General features: G+C 46.0%; 1 protein-coding gene across 6 annotated transcripts in view; it reads right to left on the bottom strand.

Annotated features, from left to right (window-relative positions):
- Positions 1-20499, bottom strand: part of lzts2a (leucine zipper, putative tumor suppressor 2a) — a 213285-nt gene that overhangs the window by 85837 nt on the left and 106949 nt on the right. For 2 of the 6 annotated variants that reach the window (XM_060842262.1, XM_060842260.1), the window contains exon 1: positions 19545-19713. The exons of the other annotated variants lie outside the window; for them this stretch is intronic. The gene's annotated coding sequence lies outside the window, so the exon portion shown is untranslated. Of the gene's footprint in view, positions 1-19544; positions 19714-20499 lie in introns of those variants that run through there. 6 annotated transcript variants of the gene reach the window in all.

Here is a 20499-nt window from a genome sequence, read left to right as displayed (position 1 = left end):
GAGGGCCTTGGAAAGCTATCGAGTGGAGGTGATGGTTTTGGACTGGGGTGGACAAGGTCAGAAGTCACATGACACCAGGTTACAGTCCAACAAGTTTATTTAAAAAGTGGACTTCACCCGAGAAGGCGCAGCGTTCTGAAAGCTTGTGATTCAGATTTCAGATAAACCTGTTGGATTATAACCTGGTATCATGTGACTTCTGATCTTGGAAAGCAATCATCTAGGAGTCCCACTCATTGGCCCCCTGCCAACACACATGACCACCTGGAACATTCTGGAAACGAAGGCTTGATCAGCAGGCGATGGCCTTTTGGGAGAACTAAGCCTGGGAAAGAGAGTGTGGGAGTTCCTCTACCATCCGCTTTATGTTGCTCAATGTAAACACAGAGAGATGCTCTTTATTTTCTCGATCTTGGTTAAACTGACTAACAGACCACGAAAACAAACCAGAAGAACACATGTTCCTTTACCCTCCAGCATCGCACCCCTCCCCCCTCAACTCTCCGTTAGGAAAATAAGCACATTTGGCTGCCTCAAATAAAACATTTGTTTTTCCCAAATGTTTTGAGAAGCTGGACTGTCATTGTGAAAGGGAGACTCAGGGGAGATAACCCTGTGAAGCTGTGGACAGGAATTTTTACTGCTGCCTTTACAGAGATGTGTGAAGGAAGGTTCAGTGTGAGATTAACCAAACAACAAACATTGAGCATTGTTAATCCAACCTTACAGCACCATCGTCAGTGGGGACCCAGAGCATGTCAACTGCGTTAGGAGGTGACGGCATACAAGGAGACCCTGAACCCATCACCAGCGCAGGGCACTACAGCAACCCCGCTGCACCTTTACCACCTATTCCCAGTGACCTACACAAGTTACCCAGTTTTATTTTAAATTCATTCACAGGATAGAGATGTCTCTAGCTAGACACCAGCATTTATTGTCCATCCCTAATTGCCCAGAGGGCAGTTAAGAGTCAACCACATTGCTGTGGGTCTGGAGTCGCATGTCAGCCAGACCAGGTGAGGTCCCTAAAGGACATTTGTGAACCAGATGAGTTTTTCCAGCAATGGATCTATGTTCATCATTAGATTCTTAATTCTAGATATTTCTTTAAAGCTCAAATTCCACCATCTGCCTTGGCAGGATTCGAATCTGGGTCCCCAGAACATTACCTAGGTCTCTGGGTTAACAGTCAAGTGACAATACCACTAGGTCATCACCTCCCCAATGGAACAATCCACTGGATAGGGGGTCTAATCGAACGTGCAATTTTCTCCAAGGAAACCTGGTGTTAATTACATTTCCTAATAAATTTAATTGTTCTCATTAATGAATTTCAGAACTATGACAGTGCAGGAAGAGGCCATTCAGCCCGTCAGGCCAGCAACAGTCCCTGCCTTCCTCCCCCCCCATTTCCCTTGCACCATTTCTATCCAGATGACCATCCAATGCTCTCTTTAATTGAAGCTGCCTCCACCATGTTTCTAGGCAGTGCATTCCATACCCTAAACAACTCACTGAGTGAAAACATCGCTTTCCCCACATCAGCCTTGCTTCGTTTGCACATCATTTTAAATCCATGATCCTCTCATTCTTGACCCTTTCACACACTGGAACTGTCTCTCTCCATTTACTCCACCTGGCCCACTCATGATTTTGAAAGCCTCTGTAAATCTCCTCTCCACCTTCTGCTCTCAGCTCCAACTTCTTCAATCGCTCCTCATCACCGAAGTTACTCATTCCCGGAAACATTCGTATAAATTGCTTCTGCACTTTCACATCTTTCCGACAATGTGGCATCCACACATTGGACACAATACTCCAGCCCAAGTCCACCAAGTGTCCTGACCAACACCACCTCCTTGCTCTTGTACTCTAGCCTGAAGAAGGGCTTATGCCCGAAACGTCGTGTCTCCTGCTCCTTGGATGCTGCCTGACCTGCTGCGCTTTTACAGCAACATATTTTTCAGCTCTGATCTCCAGCATCTGCAGACCTCACTTTCTCCTTGTCCCTAATAACAAAGCCAAGGGCAGGATAAGCTCTCTCCACCTGTTCGCCACCTTCCATTCGGCCCACCATGCCAGTACCAGTTCTATCCCCTCATGCCCATTTTGTATTTTCCCCTCTATCCCTACACATCATTTATATCCAAATAACCATCCAACGCCTCAATTGAACCTGCCTCCACCATGTTTCCAGGCATTGCACTCCGCATTCTAACTATGCGCTGGGTGAGAAAGATTTTCCTCACATCATCCTTGTCTTTTTTGTACATCACTTTAAATAAATATAGAGAGCTGCAGGATACTCAGCAGAAAGCTAAAAGCTACCAAAACTGGAGGACTGCCTTCCTTGCAAACCGCCTGTGAGACGGAGGGTCAGGTGAAAAGATACACAGAAGAGGAGACATCTTTAGGGGAAGGATCAGAGACAGCCAGCCAATGAATTACAAGACCATGGTATTGGGCCAGTTGGTAGATGAACTGATGTGGACCGTAAAGTGGGGAGTCAGAAAGTTGTATGATAAACCCTCCATTCTCAACAACATCCTGGTAAATCTTTTCTGAACCCTCTCCAGTTTAATGTCCTTCCTCTACCAGGGCAATCAGAACTGGACAAAATATTCCAGAAGAGGCCTCGCCAATGTCCTGTACAACCTCAACATGATGTCCCGACTCCTATACTCAAAGGTCTGAGCAATGAAGGCAAGTGTACTAAACACTTCCTTAACCCCCCTGTCTACCTCTGACACAAATTTCAAAGCATTATGTACCTGAACCCCTACCTCCCTCTGTTCTACACCTCGACCCAAGGCCCCACCTTTAATTATAAAAGCCGTGCCCTTGTTTGAGAGTTTGAGACCTAAAAATAGGCTGGAAAGGCTGGGATTTTTCTCACTGGAGTGTAGGAGGTTGAGGGGTGACCTTATTGAGGTTTACAAAATCATGAGGGGCATGGATAGGGTAAATAGACAAGGGTACTTTCACTAAGTGGAGGATTTCAAAACTATTGGGCATATTTTTAAGATGAGAAGAGAATGATTTAAGAAGAACAAGAGGGGATTTTTTTTTCTTATACCAAGAGTGGCACGGTGGTTCAGTGGTTAGCACTGCTGCCTCAAATCAACAGGGACTCAGGTTCGATTCCAACCTCGGGTGACTGCCTGTGTTGAGTTTGCACATTCTCCCCATTTCTGCATTGGTTTCCTCCCACAGTCCAAAGGTGTGTAGGTTAGGATGAATTGGCCATGTAGAATTGCCCTTAGTGTACGGATGTGTAGGCTAGGTGCATTAGTCAGGGGTAAATGTAACATAATAGGGTTGGGAAATGGGTCTGGGTGGGTTATTCTTCGGAGGGTCGGTGTGGACTTGTTAGGCCGAAGGGTCTGTTTCCAACTGTAGGAATTCTAATTCATAAAAAGTGCTTCATGTGTGGAATGAACAGCCAGAAGAAGTGGTGGATGCATGTGCAGTTACAATGTTTTAGATATTTGGATAAGTTCATGAACAGGAAAGTTTTGGGGATATGGGCCGAATGCAGGCAGGTGGGACTGGTTTAGTTTGGGAACATTTCCATGCTTTTTAACTATGAGTCTAAGGTAAGAAGCTGATGAGGAGAACTGAGTGAAGCTAGTTGAGGAGGAGAATGTCACACTAAAATGAAGTATAAATATGCCAATTGAACAAAGGTTGTTGGAGTTTCCTCTTAGGCCCACTAACAGGTGGACTCCCCTGTGCTCGATTAACCTTTGCTGGATCAACTTACATTGAATGCCATAAAGGCTAGGTAAAGAATTCCCATTTGCTGATGCAGTGACAATTTCATCTCTTCACTATTCAAGGAATGAAGCAGATCAGGAGGCTGCCTTTCAGTCCATTGGTCTGTGCTGGATCATCATAAGAGCTATTCCAGTCAGCTCTCCCCACTCCTGATATCCCCAAAAATATTCCCTCTTTGATGATGTCTACAATTCCCATTCTGAAAGTTATTGTTGAATTTGCTCCTACCATCCCTTCCTGGTACAGATACAAACAACTCGGTGTGCAAGACAAAATGTTTCTCATCGTTCCGTCAATTGTCTTTCATCTATGTTCTCTTTTAATTACCTTTCCTCTTCCTTCACTTCCTTCTTCACAAAGTTCATTCACAATTTTTAAAAATTTTAGATTAGATTAGATTCCCTACAGTGTGGAAACAGGCCCTTCGGCCCAACAAGTCCACACTGACCCTCCGAAGAGTAACCCACGCAGACCCATTTCCCTCTGACTAATGCACCGAACACTATGGGCAATTTAGCATGGCCAATTCACCCGACCTGCACATCTTTGTGTTTTCTTTCAACAAAGTGAATTTGGAAATGATAGTGTTAGACAATGAGAAAGGAAGGGAATAAGTTTTCTCACTGTGGTGTACAGAGAGCTAACAGGATGCTTGTGGTATAGTGGTATTGTCCTTGCCTCTGAGCCAGGAATCCTGGATTCAAGTCTCACCTGCTCCAATGTGTGCAATTAATCCCTGACATTGAAGACAGAGGTGAGGAGGAATTTCTTCTTTCAGATGGATGAGTGTCTTTGGAACTCCTTGCTATAGAGAGCTGTGGGGACACAGTCTTTGTGTATATTTCAGGCTGTGATGGATTCCTGATAGGCTGGAGGATCGAGGACTACCGAGCAAGGGTAGGAAAGTGAACATGTGGAATGTCAGATCAGCCACAATCCTACTGAATGGGGAAGCAGGTTGGAGGAGTCCATTGGCCTCCTCCAGGTCCTATTCAGGTTCACAGAGTCATACAACATGGAAACAGACCCTTCAGCCCAACTCGTCCATGCTGACCAGACACCCCAGTCTGACCTAGTCTCATTTGCCAGCATTTGACCCATATCTCTCTAAACCCTTCCCATTCACACACCTACATCCAGCTGTCTTTTAAATGTCATAATGGTAGCAGCCTGTCTGAAGTAATCTGTGTGAAGTGCCTTACATGTTTTCTATGTTAAAAGATGCTACGTGAATACAGGCTGTTCAGTGTGGAACGGGATTGGATCAGCTTAGTTCATTAGTAAACAGGTTACTTCACACAACTGCAACTGAGCTAACTCTATATTGAATAAATCTCCAAAACATAAGAGTTGCAACTGGATTGTATACTCATGGTCAACAAAGACCATCTTGCATAGAAGTTGCTCCTGATTGGGAATCCAGATCATTATATTTCCGACATCCCTGAATATCTCAGCTGGCTTAGCTCAACTGCTTGATCAAACTGGTCTGGTATCTTCTGAACACTTGGTTTATTTCAGTCTGTGGTTTAATCTCTGATTAGAAAATGTCTATAAGATGTCAGTGAAAGACAGCAGCTTGGAAACACCACTCTCGGCAGCATTGAGTTGGGACCAGTCTCCCGTTAATCCGTGCCCTGTCTCGCAGCTTTGTCACGCTCTGCTTTCACTCCCTAGGATCAGGCCTCACTTGCTCCCAGTTCCTTGGAGAGGGAATCCAAAGCTGATCTCTCCAAACTCCTGCCAGTGGCTATCCGGTGGGCAATCGGTGCTCCAGCTGCCTGTTCATAATGGGTGACAAATAAACAGGGCCCAGTTCACACAACAAGACCAGAACGCAAGATCCGACTGAGCTGTTCAGCTTCTCAGAGCAGCAGGGCCTTCAGACATAACTCCTTTCCTCTTTCCCAGTCTTACCTCTAACTCAGTGGGTAGTATCCCACTCAGAAGGGTATGGGGTCAAATCCCACTCCCAAGAATTGGAGTTCAAATCCCCAGGCTGGTAATCAGGGAGTGGAGCTTTTTTATTCACAGGATGTGGGTATCGCTGGCTGGGCAAGCATTGATTGCGCATCTCTAATTACCCAGAGGGCAGTTGCGAGTCAACCACATTGCTGTGGGTCTGGAGTCACATGTAGATCAGACCAGGGAAGGACTGATGTTTCATTCGTGAACAAGATGGATTCTTCCCGATTCATGGTAATCATTAGACTCTTGTCTCCAGATTATTGTTGAATTCAAATTCCATCTGCCATGGTGGGATTTGAAGCCAGCTCCCAGAACATTTATCACTCCATGCTTCCAGCTCACTGCCTTTATTCCTGATGAAGGGCTTTTGCCCGAAACGTCGATTTCGCTGCTCGTTGGATGCTGCCTGAACTGCTGTGCTCTTCCAGCACCACTGATCCAGAATTTGGTTTCCAGCATCTACAGTCATTGTTTTTACCTCTCTGGATTAATAGTCTAGCGATAACACCACTAGGCCATCGCTCCCTCGAACAGTCAGAGGTGCTATTTTTCATGTTAGATCTTAAACCTCGGTCTGCTCTTCTCTGTTAATGGGTCCACGGCATTATAGAAGGAGTTGCTCAAACCAATAAAAGGCCTTCATTTCACGTTTTGGCACTGCACTGCAGCTGGTAAATCTCATCAGTGCCTTTTTGTTTGTTGGGTCTATCTCTGGGCCAAAAGGTCCAAGTTCAAGTCCCAGTTTTCACAGAGGTGCCAATATCTTTAATTAACCTGCTCAGGGATGGTATTACACATCTCTGGAATAGGTATCACCTGAACCCAGGTCTCCTGTCTCAGAGTTAGGGACATTACCACAGCAACGCAATAGCTCCCATCATAGAGGTGTGCCATAACATGTACGAACAGTGAGATAACTCCATGAAGGCTGGTATCCCATTACCAAGTCCCCTTTTATTTCCATGTACATAGCACTTGACAGTGATGCAGGTCCCTCAGAGCCAGCTCTCAGAGTGAACAGAACCTCTGACACTCCTGTTTATATCTGTCAGCCAGGGCTCCCTGATTAGACCAGATTAACAGCCCCAATCAGGGAGTTCACATTGATTCTGAGCTTGATTAAACAACTTGATTAAAAATAATCTAAAGATCATTTATCTCATTGCTGTAGCTGAATGAGACTCCCCTTTAATACAAGGCCATTGGCTGTAAAGTGACTGGAGACAGCCTGGGGCAATGATGAGGTGGGAAACCAATCTATCATCACGGCGATGCTAACACACGCTCAATACACGCTGCTTCAGTAAGCGGTGCTGGGATGTTACCAGCAGGGCATAGTGTATTGGAGTGAGCCTGAACTGCTTCCCTGGGACTCTGGGGAAGTGAGTTGAATCTGATCCTGTCGTGGGAACATAGGAGCAAGCCATTCAACCCATCTAACCTACTCTGCCATTCAAGATCAATGCAAATCATCGGGCTCAAATGTCATTTTCCTTTGTGATCTTCCAATTCCTTCATCTCATTCCTAACTGGAAACCTATCAGACTCTACATTGGGTCATTAGGGATGTGGAAGCTCAATGTTCCAGAGACAAGTGCCATCCAAATGCATACCGATAGTCTATCTACAATGAGCAAAGCAATGTACACACACGTACTTCACACAAACATGTGTCCACGCACGTGTGCCCGCCATGTATAAACTTATATCCACACATAAACGTGTTCATACTTGCATGCACGCTGCACACAAATATATTCACATACATGTGTGCATCACACATACATGTGTGCATCACACAAACACGTGTACACAGACTTGCTGCACACAAATACATACGTGCACATGTAAACATGCACTGCACACAAACATGGACTCATATGGCATAAACACACCTGCTGTGCTCACATGTAGGCATGCTGCACACACATGCACACACACACGCACACGTAAACACACACGTACACACACATATGTATGTACACGCATGTGTCAGTAACACACACTGGTTAACAATTGAATAGCTGATCTTGCTTGTACCCAGCCAATGGGTTTCAGATCCAATCAGAGGATCCCACTGCCAGCTGGACCCTGAGTAAAATCCTTGGATAGCACAGTCTGTTCCTTTGGGAAGGGCCTCCACCGCAACTCCAGATATGCTCCAGGTATACCCACTTCCAGCTGCCCAGTAAGCACAGGCTGGAGCCCTCAGTGACACCTCACTGCACAGCCCATTCATCAATACACTACACAGCACAAGCCACACCACTCTCCACACAAACATCTTCTCAATGAATCAGGAACAAGCAAAGCTTTCATTGCTGAAAGAAGTACATCAGATGGATTTTTTAAAAACTGATGAATGACAGAAACTAATTACTTTGCAGAGTGCTGCGATGTGGTTGGCGGGTTTGCCATGTCACTCGATCCTCAGCAACAGTCCAACAACAGCCCGGTAATAGCAGGCAGCTGAGTCAACAGTGAGGTACTGAATTCACAGGGCCAAGTCTAAACAGCTCTAGTCCATACTGCGACCAGGCACCCCCTCACATCTAATAAACACACCCAACTGAACTGTGGCAGCGTAACATCGGGCATTTCTGTAGCATCCTTTAAAGCAAAAAAAATCCCAGAGCACTTCACAGGAGAGAGAATCTGACATTAGTACAGGTGAGCCAGGTTACAAGCAAAATCTTAAAGGAGCACAGACCCATTGTCGTTACTTGAAAGATCTTTTGTTGTGTTTTTTGTTTGCACTTCAGTTCCTGATCTTTGGGCACCCTGTGCGGAGGGGTGTAGCCAGACTGGAGGATCTCCTCACGGGTCTGCATCTGGGCCTGGCCAAGGTGGATATGGTCCAGGCAGCAGGCCAAGGAGGGGGGTCATCTCTGCCAACTGCCCGCCCCTTTTCCACAGTTACATCTGAGCCTGGTGTCATTGGAGAGAGAGGGGTGCCCAGCAACGCTCTCAACACTTTTAGACAGAGAGGTGGGCCCCACAGTGCTTTCCAACCCCCCCCACTCCATTTTGATTTAACCCCTTCCCGCTCTCCCTGCCCCACCCTCACCTTCAATGGCTTTGCTGGCATTGCTGGCAGATTGGTAGTGTCCCTACCGCTGAGCCAGGAGAAGAAAGTGAGAACTGCAGATGCTGGAGATTAGAATCGACAGTGTGGTGCTGGAAAAGTACAGCAGGTCAGGCAGCATCCGAGGAGCAGGAAAATCATCGTTTCAGGCAAAATGATTCCTGATGAAGGGCTTATGCCTGAAATGTCGATTCTCCTGCTTCTGGGATGCTGCCTGACCTGCCGCACTTTTCCAGCACCACACTCTCGAATCTAAGCCAGGAGACCAAAGTTCAGGTCTCAGAAGTGTCTCTGAACAGGGTGGTTAGTGAATATATAGGACAAAACAAGGAGGTACAGTGATTTGGAGTGTGGAAGGCAAAACCGTCAATATAAATCTGAGACTAATTATGAGGAACCATTTCTCCTGATTAAAGATCAGGGGTGAAGTTCTGCCTCAGTCACACAGCCTCACACCCAATGCTATGTTCCACACAAAGTTCATATGGTTCACCTCCTCTCATACATCTGTAGCAGGGACCAAAAGGAATGAAGCCATAAACCAGATTTTTTTATTGACCTTCGTGTTCCCTAACCCTGCCATCACTGACCGGAACGAACGTGGTGTAAAGCAAAGATATTAAACTGGATCTGAACGTTTTGTTGGCCCTTCTGCACCAGCAATACCTACCAGCTGGTAACGGTCGTCACTATGGACACTCCGGGCTCCCAAGCAATGGTGATACAGTGGGAAACACCATCAGCTCATTTCCATTCCCCACCACTTCACAGGGTCTGACAGTAACTGCAAATAGTGTAACCAATTAAATAAGAAGGGTATACAATGCAAACAGAACAGGTGGTGTGGTGTAGGGTAGCGGGATGGGGGGGCTGAAGTTTCTGGATATCCTTGGGGTCGGGACAGTCAAACCTGGTTTTCTCCAGGAGTCATGGGTCAAAATCCCAGCATTCCTGAGTTTGACACCTTTAACAGCGAGTGTTCCCACAACAAGGTGCCAACTGCTGCAATAAATGCCTCCCACTCAGCATCCAGCCCACGGGAGTGCAGGCTGGCCTGTCTGGAACATCCACATCGACTCTATATTTAACCATGGACTGAAGCTAGACTCCATGGACTGTTGGCCCACGGGCTGGGAGATCAATAAAGTGAGCCAAGGGGACTCGACAAGGCCAGGTGGAGTCAATATGTCAAAGTGACATTTGCAAATGATCCAACAACAGAACAGACCTAAAGGGTTGCACGCTATTAGTTTCCTGTTACGTTATTTTTTTTACACACATTCATCTATATTCAAGAAAGTCCACCACTACTGTTCTCAAGGAGAATATAAACAGGCACTAACAAGCAAACTGTTTTCTTGAATCTCTGGCCCATCCAATGACGTGTGGAGCGCACACACAGGAGGACCTCAGCGTATATTTTTAAGCTCTCCTGATTTAGAATCATTGAACCCCACAGTGTGAAAGCAGGCCAATCAGCCCACACTGACCCTCTAAAGAGTCTCCCAACCAGAACCACCCCATCTCTGTTTTTCCCATGCACATCCCTGAAAAGTTTGGGCAACTTAGGATGGCCAATCCACCCTAACCTGCATATGCTTGGACAGTGGGAGGAGACTCACACAGACACAGGGAGAATGTGCAAACTTCACACAGACAGTCACCCAAGGCTGGAATTAAATCTGGGTCCTGAGCACCGTGAGGCAGCAGTGTTAACCACTGAGCCACTGTGCCACCCGGTTAATGATATGATCGCAGTGGAGAGGATGCACAGGAGGTTAGACAGGTTGATCTGCTTTAATGCGTGTTTCCTCAATGCGAATTTGTTGTAACATGATTGACGAATTGGGATGCTGCTGGTAAAGTGTATAATTTTAAGGCGTGTGTTGGCTGTAACGTGATTACATCGCCAACACTTTACACACTGTTTCTAAAGCATGATTTTTTACAAATCACGGGTGCAGGAGAACACAGCCGTCGCATTCTGGATGGACTGACTATACCTGGAAACGACCTGAGCTGGAAAGTTTTAATTATGAAGAGAAATTGGATACACTGGGTTTTGTTTTCCTCAGAGCAGTGCAGACTGAGAGGGGACTTGTACAGAATTATGAGGGGCACAGGCAGGGGAGTCGGGAAGAAACTTTTCCCCATGGTGCAGGCATCAGTGGCGTGGGGAAGGGGTTCACAGATTTATGGTAAGGGGCAGCAGGTTTAGAAGGAACGTGAGGAAATATGCTTTCACCCAGAGGGTGGTGGGCCTGGTTAGCTCAGTTGGCTGGATGGCTGGCTACTGAAACAGAGTGACACCAACAGCCTAGGTTCAAATCCTGAACCAGCTGAGGCTATCATGAAGGACTGTCCTTTTGGTTCTCCACCCTTGTCTGAGGTGTAGTGACCCTCACGTTAAACTACCACCAGTCATATCTTTCGTGCGCTCTAATGAAAGGGCAGGACTATGGTCTGGTATGGTCATGGTGACGTTACCTTTAGGTCTGAACCTGGAACTCCGTGCCTGGAAGGGTTGTTGAGACAGAAACCCTCAGAACATTCACGAAGCAACAGAAATTGGAATTAGGATAGTTAGGTGATTGTCTATGACCAACACATAGTCGATGGGCCAAAAGGCCATCCTCAGTGCTGTCGATCTCTGTGACCCACCCCCCTCCCTACTTCCAAGAGAGGAGGGACAATGACCAAAAAACACAATGGGAATTCACCCAACCCAGCCCAGTCTAACATTTCATTGTAGAGCTCACTGCCCAACCCTGCAGGGTGGGAGGACTGTCTGACTGCAAACAAACCAGGAACAAACTTTCTCAAAGAATAAACAGGAAAGCGAGTCTTGTTAATCCGAGTTGGCAAATGCATTTGTCTGGTTGGCGTGTCTGTAATTAAAGGGCGATTAATAACCTAAGGAATACATGTCTACAAAAAAAGGTGAGAACGTAGCTGCGGAGCCAAAGCACACTGCTGATGATTCAGGGAGAGATAGTGCACTTTTACCAAAGATTAAAGAAGCATATGTCAGAAAGGCAAGGTCACGGTGATCATGGGAGACTTCAATATGCAGGTGGACTGGGTAAATAATGTTGCCAGTGGATCCAAAGAAAGGGAATTCATGGAATGCTTACAGGATGGCTTTTTGGAACAGCTTGTCACAGAGCCCACAAGGGAGCAGGCTATTCTGGACCTAGTGCTATGTAAAGAACCAGACTTTATAAAAAATCTTAAAGTAAGGGAACCCTTAGGAAGCAGCGATCATAATATGGTAGAGTTCAGTCTGCAGTTTGAAAGAGAGAAGGCAAAATCAGATGTAATGGTGTTACAGTTAAATAAAGGTAATTATGAGGGCATGAGCGAGGAACTGACAAAAATAGACTGGAAGCAGAGCCTAGCAGGGAAGACACTAGAGCAAAAATGGCAGGAGTTTGTGGGTATAATTGAGGACACTGTACAGAGGTTCATCCCCAAGAAAAGAAAGATTATCCGGGGAGGGATTAGACAGCCATGGCTGACAAAGGAAGTCAGGAAATGTATTAAAGAAAACGAGAGATCCTATAAAGTGGCCAAGAGCAGTGGGAAATCAGAAGATTGGGAAGGCTACAAAAACAAACAGAGGATAACAAAGAGAGAAATAAGGAAGGAGAGGATCAAATATGAAGGTAGGCAAGCCAGTAATATTAGAAATGATAGTAAAAGTTTCTTTCAATACGTAAGAAACAAACGACAGGCAAAAGTAGACATTGGGCCACTTCAAACTGATGCTGGAAGCCTAGTGATGGGAGAAAAGGAAATAGCTGGAGAACTTAATAAGTACTTTGCGTCAGTCTTCACAGTGGAAGACATGAGTAATAGCCCAACAATTAAAGGGAGTCAGGGGGCTGAGTTGAGTATGGTTGCCATTACAAAAGAGATAGTGCTAGAAAAGCTAAAAGGTCTTAAAATTGACAAATCTCCTGGCCCCGATGGGCTACATCCTAGAGTTCTGAGGGAGGTGGCTGAGGAAATAGCGGAGGCGTTGGTTGAGATCTTTCAAAAGTCACTGGAGTCAGGGAAAGTCCTGGATGATTGGAAGATCGCTGTTGTAACCCTCTTGTTCAAGAAAGGATCAAGACAAAAGATGGAAAATTATAGGCCAATTAGCCTAACCTCGGTTGTTGGTAAAATTCTAGAATTCATCATTAAGGATGAGGTTTCTAAATTCTTGGAAGAGTAGAGTCGGATTCAAACAAGTCAACATGGATTTAGTAAGGGGAGGTCATGCCTGACAAACCTGCTAGAATTCTTTGAAGAGGTGACAAGTAGGTTAGACCAGGGAAACCCAGTGGATGTGGTCTATCTTCCAAAAGGCCTTTGATAAGGTGCCACATGGGAGGCTGCTGAGTAAGGTGAGGGCCCATGGTATTCGAGGTGAGCTACTGGCATGGATTGAGGATTGGCTCTCTGAGAGTTGGGATAAAAGGTTCTTTTTCAGAATGGCAGCCGGTGACAAGCGGTGTCCCGCAGGGTTCAGTGTTGGGGCCGCAGCTGTTCACGTTATATATTAATGATCTGGATGAAGGGACTGGGGCATACTAGCGAAGTTCGCCGATGATACGAAGTTAGGTGGACAGGCAGGTAGTGCTGAGGAAGTGGGGAGGCTGCAGAAGGATCTAGACAGTTTGGGAGAGTGGTCCAGGAAATGGCTGATGAAATTCAATGTGAGCAAATGCGAGGTCTTGTAGTCTGGAAAAAAGAATAAAAGCATACACTACTTTCTAAATGGTGAGAAAATTCGTAAAGCCAAATTACAAAGGGATCTGGGAGTGCTAGTCGAGGATTCTCTAAAGGTAAACATGAAGGTTGAGTCCGTGATTAAGAAAGCGAATGCAATGTTGACATTTATCTCAAGAGGGTTGGAATATAAAAGCACCGTTGTGCTACTGAGACTTTATAAAGCTCAGGCTAGGCCCCATTTGGAGTACTGTGTCCAGTTTTGGTCCCCATGCCTCAGGAAGGACATACTGGCACTGGAACGTGTCCAGCGGAGATTCACACGGATGATCCCTGGAATGGTAGGTCTAACATACGAGGAAAGGCTGAGGATCCTGGGATGTATTCATTGGAGTTTAGAAGATTGAGGGGAGATCTAATAGAAACTTACAAGATAATATATGCCTTGGAAAGGATGGATACTAGGAAATTGTTTCCGTTAGACGAGGAGACTAGGACCCGTGGACACAGCCTTAGAATTAGAGGGGGTAAATTCAGAATAGAAATGCTGAGACATTTCTTCAGCCAGAGAGTGGTGGGCCTGTGGAATTCATTGCCACAGAGTGCAGTGGAGGCCGGGACGCTAAATGTCTTCAAGGCAGAGATTGATAGATTCTTGATGTCACGAGGAATTAAGGGCTAAGGGGAGAATGCAGGTAAGTGGAGTTGAAATGCCCATCAGCCATGATTGAATGGTGGAGTGGACTCGATGGGCCGAATGGCCTTACTTCCACTCCTATTCCTTATGGTCTTATTATAACCACTTCCAGTGCTGCAGGGTTGGTCAGGATAGCAGAGCTGAGGCAGCAGCTATTGGAGACAGCAAGGACTGCAGAAGCTAGAATCAGTAGATGTGTAACTGAAAAAAATAGCACATTTCGGACATAACCATTGACTTTCCTGCTCCTCGGATGCTGTCTGACCTGCTGTACTTTTCCAGCTCCACATCGACTGACAGCAGCTATGGAAGTTTGCCTCCTACAAGGATCCTGAACTTTTTAACTCGGTATAAAGACAAGATTCGCCTCTGCAAGGATATGATTCTTCATTCACCCCACGACAAAGGTATTGACCATGGCTAGCCATCTCACTTCTCCATCAGAATGTTAAAGGCTCACATTGCATGCTGGGACAATCTAGCCCATTTCCCAGGTAGGTGGACCTGTCAAGAACTAAGAGGTTGCTGCAATTTAGGAGGGGCTGCCCTGTGGAGGAGCTGCCAAACTGAAGCCCTGCCTACTCTCTCAAGTCAACATAAAAGATTCCCACAGCATTGGTGCAAGGAACAGACACAATGGGCCAAATGGCCTCCTTCTACACCGTGACAATTCTGCAAACAGGGCAGCTCTCCCTGGTAAAAATCAAAAGAACTGTGGATGCTGTAAATCACAAACCAAGGCAGAAATTGCTGTAAAAACTCAGCAGGTCTGGCAGCGTCTGCAGAGAGAAATCAGAGTTAATGTTTTAGGTCAAGTGACCTTTCCTCAAAACATTGATCTGATCTTTAAACTGATGTGTCTGCTCATTACCTCATTGAGGTTTACAAATTACATGGTTTATAAATAACAGAAACCCTAATGGCACAGTGGCTCAGTGGTTAGCACTGCTGCCTCACAGTGCCAGAGGCCCGGGTTCGATTCCCACCTTGGGTGACTGTCTGTGTGGAATTTACACGTTCTACATGGGTTTCGTCCGGGGGCACTGTTTTCCTCCCACAATCCAAAAATGTGCAGGTTAGGTGAATTGGCCATGCTAAATTGCCCATAGTGTTAGGTACGTTAGTCAGGGGTAAATGGGTCTGGGTGGGTTGCACTACGGAGGATAGGTGTGGACTTATTGGGCTGAAGGACCTGTTTCCACACTGTAGGGAATCTAATCTACCCTAATACCCTGTAAAATTCAATCTAATGACCTTAGAATAGGTGAGGTCATTGTGGGTGGCACAGTGGTTAGCACTGCTGCCTCACAGCGCCTGAGACCCGGGTTCAATTCCCGACTCAGGCGACTGACTGTGTGGAGTTTGCACATTCTCCCTGTGTCTGCGTGGGTTTCCTCCCACAGTCCAAAGATGTGTGGGTCAGGTGAATTGGCCATGCTAAATTGCCCGTAGTGTTAGGTAAGGGGTAAATGTAGGGGTATGGGTGGGTTGCGCTTCGGCGGGTCGGTGTGGACTTGTTGGGCCGAAGGGCCTGTTTCCACACTGTAAGTAATCTAATCTAAACAGCCTTTTTTAAAATAATCGCTCATGGGGCATGGGCATCACTGGCTGGGCCCAGTATTTATTGCCCGTCCCTAGTTGCCCCTTGAGAAGGTGGGGGATGAGCTGCCTTCTTGAATTACCGCAGTCCATGTGCTATGGGTAGAACCCCAATGCCCTTAGGGAGGGAATTCCAGGATTTTGATCCAGCGACAGTAAAGGAACGATGATATATTTCCAAGTCAGGATGGTGAGTGGTTTGAAGGGGAACTTGTAGGGGGGAGGTGTTCCCATGCTGCCCTTGTCCATCTAAATGGAAGTGGTCATGGGTTTGGAAGGTGCTGCCTGAGAATATTTGGTGAATTTCAGCAGTGTATCTTGTTAAATAGTACAGACTGCTGCTGCTGAGAGTGGGTGGTGGAGGGAGTGGGTGCTTGTGGGTGTGGTACCAGTCAAGCTGCGGCTGCTTTGTCCTGGATGGTGTTAAGCTTCTTGAGTGTTGTTGGAGCAGCAGCCATCTCGGCAAGTGGGGAGCATTCCATCACACTCCTGACTTGTGCCTTGTAGATGGTAGACAGGCTTTGAGGAGTAAAGAGATGTGTTACTCACCACATTATTCCTAGCTTTTGACCCATATTTATGCAGTGAGACCAACTGAGATTCTAGTCAATGGTAACCCCAAGGAGTTGATAGTGGGCGATTAAGGAACACCATTAAGTATCAAGGGGCAGTGATTAGATTGTCTCTTGTTGGAGATAGTCACTGCCTTGTATTTGTGCAGCATGAAGGGTACATGTCACTTGTCAGCCCAAGGCTGGATATTGTCCAGATCTTGTTGGATATTGTGCAATCATCAGCAAACATCTCCACTTCTGACCTTAAGATGGAGGGAACGTCATTGATGAAGCAAAGTTAGGTGACATTGTAGACAGTGTAGATAACAGCATAAAATTACACAGGGGTAAATGGGCAAAACTATAACAGATGGTTTTCAATGTGAACCCCAAGTTATGGCGGCTATCCATTCTGGAAGGAAAAAGGACAGATCGGGGTATTTTCTAGATGGAATGAAGTTAAACCCAGCAGATATCCAAAGAGATTTGGGAGTTCAGGAGCATCAATCTTTTAAATGCCATGACCAGGTGCAGAAAATAATCATGAAAGCTAACAGAATGCTGGCCCTTATATCGCGAGGATTGGACTACAGAGATGGAGAGGTTATGATGCAGTTATACAAACCCCTCAGTTAGTCCCCACTTGGAACAGAACTGTGCACCACACCTCAGAAAGGACAGATTCACCTTGTAGTAAGTACAAAGCAAGTTTACAAGAATGAAACTTGGGACTTCAGAGGTTAGGTTATGATGAGAGATTATATAAATCAGGTATGTCTTCTCCAAAACTGAGAAGGTTAAGGGGTGATTTGATCAAAGTCTTCAAGAGATGTGCAGGTCAGGTGAATTGACCATGCCAATTTGCCCACAGAGGGAAATGGGTTTGGGTGCATTACTCTTTAGAGGGTCGGTGTGGACTGGCTGGGTTGATGGGCCTGTTTCCACACTGTAGGGAATCTAATCATGATTATTTATTTAAACCTAACAGGAAAAGATAGGGTAGTTACTATTTCCAGTGGTTAGCAATTTTAGAGCTAGGGGCATAGTCAGAATCAGGGCCAGACCGTTCAGGAGAGATGTTGGGAAGCGCTTCCACACACACACAGGGTGGGAGAGGTTTGGAACTCTCCACCACAAACAGCAGTGGATCACGGATCAAGTTGTGTTTGTTGGATCTGAAAGAGATAAATTATTGTTAAGTAATGGTATTAAGGGATATGGGCCAAAGGCAAGTCTATGGAGTTAGGCCACAGATCAGCCATGATCTCCCTGAATGGTGGGACAGGCTGGAGGGGCTGAATGGCTTACCCTGTTCCTACATTCCAATCTGATACAGAAACTGCTCTCACTGGGAGAGTTGAAAAGATGCTGATTTCCGATAATTGCTGAAATGCAATCGGAGACTTGTCTTTCCAATACAATGAGAAGCCTATGACCTGGAATACGCGGCCTGCCTGTTTGGGGGGTCGGACTGTCTAAACTGAACCTGGATAAGAACCTGAAGAAACGGCTTGTCTGAAAAGATAATCAGGACAGTGAGGAAATACTGGGGAAAAGCAAATTCCTGCGGATGCCGGAATCTGAAACCAAAAGAGAAAAGGCTGGAAAATCTCAGCAGGTATGGCAGCATCTGTAAGGAGAGAAAAGAGCTGACGTTTCGAGTCTAACTGACCCTTTGTCAAAGCTGACAGAGGGTCAGTTAGACTCGAAACATCAGCTCTTTTCTCTCCTTACAGATGCTGCCATACCTGCTGAGATTTTCCAGCCTTTTCTCTTTTGGTTTGGGAGGAAATACTGGGACCAGCTGAGTTGCAGAGAAATGACAGACCAATGTTCCCCCTGCTGTAGGATGGGATTAGAGTGGTTGCGATTTTGACCGGTATAGAGATGATAGGCCAAAGGGCATTCTGTCTGTGTTGTAGATCTCTATGGTTTTATGACCATTCGTCTAGAATTCCACAAGAACATCAACAGACTGTTCTGGAATAGTGTATGATTTTTTTGTTGACACCTGTCCATATAATTGCTACTTTTCCAACCAAGCCTGCGTTTTCCACTGACCTCAGACCCATTTTAATGCAAGCTACGCTGCAATGACATGAGCCAAAGCTCCAGTTCCCTGTGGTTTAACACAGTCACTATCCCGTACTGACTGGTCTCCATTTTGCTCAGTGCCTCCTCTGTTTTGCTTTGCTGACTGAGATTACCTCCCTCCGTCTGTGACATATTACAAGTGCAAAGTGTGCAAGGGACTCACAATGTTGCCACACTAAGTTTCTGCCCCATTCACAGCCCATTATCAGACCCTGGAAACTCGGTACATACAGGAGTCTGAAGGAATATTAACGACCAGCATCCAAAGTCATCAAACAAGTTCCTGCTAAACACAAGGGATTTTTTAAAAATCTTATTTTGCCAACATGAAATCTGTGTGGGTATTTTTCCACTGTCCTTAATTTGAAGCTGATAGGAAAGATGTAAGATGCTTCTTGCATACAAAACAAAAATTCACAGGCCTCCTAAAGGTTAACTCCTTGGTGTAGTGGGATGGCAGGAGCTGAACTAATTACAATCAGTGGATAGATCAGGAACCCCACGGGGAAAGGGCTGCGGATCTCTCAGCACCAGAGAACAGTCTGGGCGCGTTCCAACCCCACACTCTACAGAAACAGCTCAACAAACAAGACAAATGAAGTGAAGAGAGAGAGAGAGAGAGAAAGAGAAGGGAAGGGAGGTGGAGGCTCAGACATTACAATGCACAGCCTCAGCTCATTCAGCCAGCCAACCTCACACTCTCCCTGCACGCTGTTCCCTTTCAGCTCAATACATTCACAACTAACAGCAGCTTTTCTTTTCCTCCTGTGCCAGGAACGGCAGGCACAAGTAAAATAAAAGGTGACTTTCAAGACTCGAAATCAGTTTAAGCCAGTCGAAAATTAAAATCCAGAGAGGATACTTGCAGAGATCTAACCTACATTTCTAAAATAAACACTGCTTTACAAGCAAGCTACTGAGAGATGCAAGGGGCATTCTGTTCAAATTTATTGTCAAAACCTAAGTCTTTATTTTAACCTTCTGAAGTGAGTTTTTACGAGTTGCCTTGCGGCCCAGATCTCCCCCGTTAAACTTGGATAAAGCTGCTTACCATTGCAGTCCTCCTCCATGGTTTCTCTGAAGATTAAGCCTCCAGTGTACACACAGTGATTCTCAGGCAGCGGTAGCACCGTCTGTAATCTCCCTCTGCCGTCTTCATACACACACACTCTCTCTCTCCTTGCAAGCTGGGAAAGTGATTGCTTCTCTCCAGCCCACAGTCACAGTCCAACTGCAGCTGTCATTGCATTGCCCGCCTCCACATGAAATGCCCAACCCACTGGCACCTCCTCCTGCCTCAGGGTACACTTCAAGGTGGGAGGGGAACTGGTCAGCACGCTCTCACTGCGCTGACATAGCCCCCTTCTCACTGTCCTCTGAAGACTTGAAAGAAAAGCGACATGGGGAAGAGTTTAATCGAGGGAGTTTGCATTACATTAACTCCTCGCTGCTCTCTCACTAACAGCTCAGTGCAGTAAGAGCCCATTGGGACTGGACTAGATCCTTGAAGGAGCAATAAAATTCGGGCCCATTCCCCAGCCCGTTCCCCACAATCCTGAGTGTCACTTTTATTTAAATTAACCATCCAATGTCCCTATTGAATGCCTCAAGTGGACCTGCCTCCACCACATTTCTAGACCGTTCATTCCCTTTTGTTTTGAGTGAGGGACAAAGGCTTTCCCCATTTCTGTTTCCTTTGCTAATTACCTTGTATCCGTGTGCCCTCTCATTCTCCATTATGTCAGGAGAGGAAACAGCAATTCCCAATCTACACTGACATACTAGAGGGGTCTGTACAATGGATCCTATTCTCTGTTCAGACTGCCAGCTCACGGAGCTGCACAGTGGTATCTGGCTACAGCAATGCTGTTTTCTCCCAATGTTCTCGGGTATGAATGTATTACAGCAGAGTTCGCCGGACTGTGAAAAGCAGTGATTCATTCCACCCCCACCAGCCAGATACAGATATTTTGGCTGAAATCAAAAAGAAATCTCCGCCCAGAATC

This window comes from Hemiscyllium ocellatum, chromosome 22, assembly GCF_020745735.1.
Source record: "Hemiscyllium ocellatum isolate sHemOce1 chromosome 22, sHemOce1.pat.X.cur, whole genome shotgun sequence".
In the NCBI taxonomy this organism is placed as follows: domain Eukaryota; kingdom Metazoa; phylum Chordata; class Chondrichthyes; order Orectolobiformes; family Hemiscylliidae; genus Hemiscyllium; species Hemiscyllium ocellatum.
This window is presented reverse-complemented; position numbering and strand designations above follow the sequence as displayed.